This window comes from Sminthopsis crassicaudata, chromosome 3, assembly GCF_048593235.1.
Source record: "Sminthopsis crassicaudata isolate SCR6 chromosome 3, ASM4859323v1, whole genome shotgun sequence".
Lineage (NCBI taxonomy): Eukaryota > Metazoa > Chordata > Mammalia > Dasyuromorphia > Dasyuridae > Sminthopsis > Sminthopsis crassicaudata.
Window position 1 is genome coordinate 533,390,370 of NC_133619.1, and position 6,113 is coordinate 533,396,482.

A 6,113-nucleotide genomic window follows, 5' to 3' on the forward strand; every position below is an offset into this window, starting at 1 on the left:
ATTTCAACTTCTCTACCTCATTTCATTTTATAGATGAGGAAACTGAGACAAACAGGAATTAAGTGACTTGTCCAGGGTCATCTGGTAAGTGTCTGAATCTGGAATTTAACTCAGGTTTTTTGACTCCACACCTAACACTCTACACACTGTATCTATCAAATAGATAGCCTGACTTTTATGTTTTCAAAACTCTTTGAATGAAGCATTTCTATATGCAAGAAAGAGAGATTGTGGCTGGTCACAAGAGATTTGCTTCTGGTAGCTAGATTTAATAACAATAGGAATAGGCCAGGAATGTGGAGGATAAGGACCTTGCCTTCTTTATTAGCTATAAAATATATTTTGCTCAGCTTCTCATGATGCTTGGAAAAAAAAGTAAACTTCATAGTTCCAGCTTTCCCATAGATTCTGTGTGTTTTTTTAAGTCATCAATTGATTAGGAATTAAGAAGCCTGAACACCATTTTGAGATTATGTATTACTAACTGGGACCATATATATAGTGTTAGGGGTAGATATAATCCTACCCTAAAGACAATCCACATATTTTTCACTATCCCTTTCCATGTGTTTTGTTTCCATAAACATTATGCATTAAAATTGTTATTCTGTCTCTTTGAAGGAGAGGCTTTCTAGCCATTGCATCTTAGCAGATGGTTATATGTGTGTATGTGTGTGGGTGTGTGGTATGTATGTGTGAAAACTTAGTATGAGACTTTGAAAAACTGTTGGAAGAAATAAAAGAAACAAACATCTATTAAGCATTATGCTGTTTTTTCTAAATATAATCCCATTTGAGCTCTATAAAAACATTGGGAGATATGCTATTACCTCCCCTTTATAGTTGAAATAATTGAAGCAAACAGCAGTTAATGACTTACTGAGGGTCTCTTAGCTACTAAATTTTCTAAGGCTTGATTTGAACTCAAGTATTTCTAACTCTACATAGCTGCCTGGAAGAAAAATGATGGTAAAGAAAAGTACATTGATCATGAAGAAAGCAGAAACATCTAATGGAAACAGAAAACCAAGCAAAGCATATGGGTCAGACAAAGAATATGTATCCTTTAATTAACAGCATAAATTAGTCATCAAAAAAACATTGTTAGCCTCGCAGTGTCAGGCCTTGACTTGACATGGTTTTGGTCATTTGCCCGATACATGCAACAAAGATGCATATATATATATATATATATATATATATATATATATATATATATATATATATATATATATATATACATGTATACCTGTGCATTTTTACCCTGTAACAAAGATCCTGGCAGGTGCCTCAGCACCTAACATTCCCAGTCACATGTATTTTCTCTGTGTGATCCCCCTGTTGTGGCTTGGGCCAATATACATTATACAAATAGCATAGAGAATAAACAAATAGTAAAATTGTCTATTCTCAATTATATAGAATGCTATTTGAATAGATGCCTTTTGTTTCAAATTAATGTATTCTATGATAAAGAGATAGAAGTAAATATACTGGTTGAGGTTCATGAGCTATAATTTAAAGTGGCTGCGGACCCAAAGAATGCCATGAAGTTAGTGTAGCTTCACTGACTGCCCATAGGGAGTAGATCTAACTTGAATCTCATAACAACCTTTTGAAGTAGATACATACAAATTATTTCTATTCTACAGATGAGGAAACTAAAACTCAGAAAGGTTAAATAGTAAATGTATTACATTATTACATGTTTAACTTTTATTAGATTTTTTAACATCTTAGGGAAGAGAGGAGGGGGAAAGAGAGAATTCAAAACTCAAAACTTTAAAAAAAATCTGAATTACATGTAATTGGGAAAAGTTAATTATTATTTAAATTAAATATTATTTTTGAAAAATAGGTCTTTAATAAAGGAAGGCAATAAAGGTGCTGTTATCCCCATTTCAGAATTGAGTAAACAAGATATAATAACATTAATGGAGGTTAACTGGCCCAGTTGCAGAGCCTAAATGGCAGATTTGGGACTTAAATCTCTGTCTTCTGAATCCAAGTCTTTTTACTATTCCCCCTACACCAGGGGGGGGGGGATTCATTTCCAAAGGAGCAAAATTCAAAGATTCTTAAATCCATCTTCTCTTTTCCTAACTTGTAATTTATGCCCTTAGTTTATCCCATCCATGGTTTATCCCATCCTTCAAGAATCATTTCAAGTCCTATAGGTTGTAGAAAGCTTCCTGTGACTCTCCTGGAAATTATCTTACCTATCTTTCAACTCATAGAAAATTTATTTTATATACTATGCATATGGTTATTGATACTCTACCAAATTAAACTAATTTGAGTTAAACTAAATTCCAGGAAAGGAAATAATATTTCACTGAAGAATTTGTTGAACAATTATCATTTTCAGTTAGTCTGACAGAATGGGCAATAATTGTTAGAAATCCGCTTTGATTGAAAGTATACAAGTATTAAATTTCTTTTTTTTTTCTTTTTAAATTAATTTTTATAATTATAACATTTTTTGACAGTACATATGCATAGGTAATATTTATTTATTTATTTATTTACATTATCCCTTGTACTCCCTTCTGTTCCGAATTTTTCCCCTTCTTCCCTCCACCCCTTCCCTTAGATGGCAGGCATTCCCATACATATTAAATATCTTATAGTATATCCTAGGTACAATATATATGTGCAGAACCGAATTTTGTTGTTGTTGTTGCAAAGGAAGAATTGTATTCGGAAGGTAAAAATAATCTGGAAAGAAAAACAAAAACAAAAAAATGTTCACAGTTTACACTCATTTCCCAGTGTTCTTCTCTGGTTGTAGCTGATTCTGTCCATCATTGATCAATTGGAATTGGATTAGCTCTTCTCTATGTTGAAGATATCACTTCCCTCAGAATACATACTCATACAGTATCATTGTTGAAGTGTATAATGATCTCCTAGTTCTGCTCGTTTCACTCAGCAAAGTATTAAATTTCAATGACAGAGTCCTGTACTCTTTTGTCAGGAAAGCAACATTCAGGGAAGAAGCCTTTGCTTTCTACTGGAATGGGCATAGGGAAGAATCATGATTGTCAATGTAATCTCTTTCAGCTCTATTCCTCTTCTTAGTGTCCATGAGGGATGTTCAGCCACTTGTTAGCTTCTCAAAAAACTAATGAATGAGATGAGGTGAGATCTTTCAAGACAGTTGTGAAAATCGAGTAAGGCTTCATCTACTTCAGAGTTCGAGTAGGCCTGAAGGACTCTGAAGGGCATTGCCTTCCCCTCCTATGACATCTCCCTATTTCATCCAAATATGGGCAACTATGTACTTATTGGTCAAGTTCAATTTCATGGGTAGATCTCGCGTTTAGAATGTAAGACTCTCAGCCAATGAGGATGAGGGTCAGTGGTGGGAGGGGGCGTTTTGCGTTAGGGATTAAAGGTGCTGTCCTGCCCACAGGAGGCGCTTCCTCTCTTCGATAGTCTACTCGAAGAGTGGGACGCCCTTCTCGCGAGAATGTACAATAAACTTTGCTTTTCTCTAGAGCTCTCTCCAGCTTTTTTATTAAATGGTGACCCTTCACCATTTCCGTACCACACAGTTTGGGGGCTCGTCCGGGATCCTTTACTCGGTGAGTAAGTGAACTCCTGGGTGCTAGTGGGATGGCGCCCTGCCTTGATTTAGGCAGCCCGCCAGCTTCCAGGGGCTTCTCCTTGCTCCCTGACGTAGAGTGGACCCGAAGTGGAGAAACTCAGAGAAAAGCAACGGAAACTCCGCGGTGAAAATCCCAACCAGTTGGTGGAGGACAGATCAGTCAAGAAATTTGCTGCGCAGCAACCCAGTGGAGGTAAGCGTCCTGTGAAGCCCCTTGAGTCTAGTTATAGGTTCTGGAGGGGGCTGTAGACGGTAGACAGGAAGAGAGCTAGGCCTTCCTGGGTGACTGGGTTAACTGGTGACAGTTAGCGTGTTTGGGCGTTTAGGAGTCTGTTAAACTCCTTCCAAATTCAATGGGTATGGCCTAGTCCCAGCCAGCCCTCGCGGAGAGAAATGAGAAAAATGATCATAAGATACCGGTAGATATTCCCTTGGGAGATAAATTAAGTAATTGGAACAAACTGCCAAAATATGAGGAAAAATAAAAAGCAAGAAAAAGCGGATAAGGTATTGTTGTTTTGTTGCAGACTGGTGGTACCAAAAGGATTAAATGGTACCTGAAAGGAAGGACCTGAGAGGATTTAATTCCATTAGCCCTTCCTGGGGCCTTCGGGCGGGGAGGAGAACTAGGTCTTTTGAAGCAGGGGTCGTTTCAGCTGACCAGAAATAGCTGTTAGTAAATCCCATTTGGGATCAGAAACCCTGTACATGGGGAAGTATGTGGGATTGAGCGAGTGAAGATGGTGGCTTCCTTCCTCTTCCTCCCACGTGTCCTGACTGCAGCAGGGCCACATGGGCCGGGGGAAAGAAACCTTTAAGTTTTATGAAATTTGGGTCAGTTAAGTGCAAACATTGAAGTGTAAAGTTTAAAAATATATACATATATATTTACTTAAAGACGGACAGGAAAGATTGATTTGTAAAAGTAATAGTTTAAATGGAGCTATGATATATTGGGTCGGGAAGCATGGTGGTGTGGGGGAAGGGTGACCATGTGGAGAGGTCCCTCCCATTAAGTATAGTGGGGTTTTTTGTTTTTAATAACTGCACCTTCTTGCTGATTTAGATATTAATTATTTCTACTGTTTAAAGGAAAAGCCTACATTTATATGGTGTTGATAACTGAATGTTTTATTTTTATTTTTCAAGTCTATAACTGTTCTAAGGAGTTGGAACTGAAGTTTTCTGAAAACAAGTTATTCAATATTTATTTACATGCGTGATAGTCTCCTTGTTTAAAGATTATTTTAATCTGATCTGATAATTTGATAGGGTTATTTGCAAAAATTTTAATCCTGCTTCCTTTTTGTCCCCTGGAGAACAGAACTATTGCTGTATAAAACTGTATGACTATTGCTATTTTGGGAAATTTACTAGTCTGTTGTGTATAATATGATAATTTCTGTAAACAGGGGGGGGAAGGGAAACTGAGATTTCAACTGGTCAGAAAATTGGGAAAAACTGATGTCTTATTTCAGTTCAGGCCTAATTGGAAACTACTTACTCTTTGCTTACCTCATCATTTTGGTTCCCTGATGAAGGACCTCGAAAATAGACATAATTTGGGTACTGAATAGAACTCTGGAAAAGGTAAAAGATTTTTTTTTCTTTTTTTTGCACCGGACATCCAGGCTGCTTCTGGCCTGGATCGTTGTTAGAGCTCTATGCTCGGCACAATTCTTTTAAGAATTGCTGCGATTGACAAAAGGTCTTCTTTTGTCTCGCTCTCTTGTCTCTACAGATAAGGGAGAGGCTGCAAAAAGTTGAAAAAGCTCTTTACCTGTCCACTAGCTAGACACACCTGATTTTAGCAGATGCGGGGTTTGGAGAAGGCTGCAGAGACAAAAGGCCTTTACAGGGGACTCTAGCTGAAAATTTGCTAGACTATGATTGGCTAGCTTATGTTTTAACTTTGAATTATTGTCCTGATTCAGTCCCGCCTCAGTTTCCTTGCCTCTTAGTTCTGCAAAAACCCCCCCCTGCCTCTATCAGAATACTTGATAAGACCTTATGTTTCAGAATAGCAGAATGTCTCTCCCATTACAAGTTAATGGGAATCTCTTATCAAAACTTCTTGAATTCTCTTGTGTGGAATTAGACATTCTGTATATGATTGTATTTGCATTGGATGTTTTTAAAAACAAACTGATTTGTATGAATAATGTTCACTTATGAAAGATCTACTTGGATATAAACTCATTGGGACAAATTCCTTATTGTTATCAACACAAGGTTATGATAAATATTTGTTTAGAATTTATGTATGGTTCTTCTAGGATGGTAAATGGGAAAAGAAATGGGTTTGTTAGAACTTACACTGTTACCAAGGGCAGTCTACCTGCCCATTGGTCTGCTCAAACTTGTGAATTGCTGTGAATTGTATGCTTTAAATCAAGCGTTAAAATTATTGTGTGACCAAGATGGGAATATATATACTGATTCTAAATATGCCTGGGGTGTGGTGCATGTATTTGGGAGGATTTGGGAGGAAAGAGGATTTGTA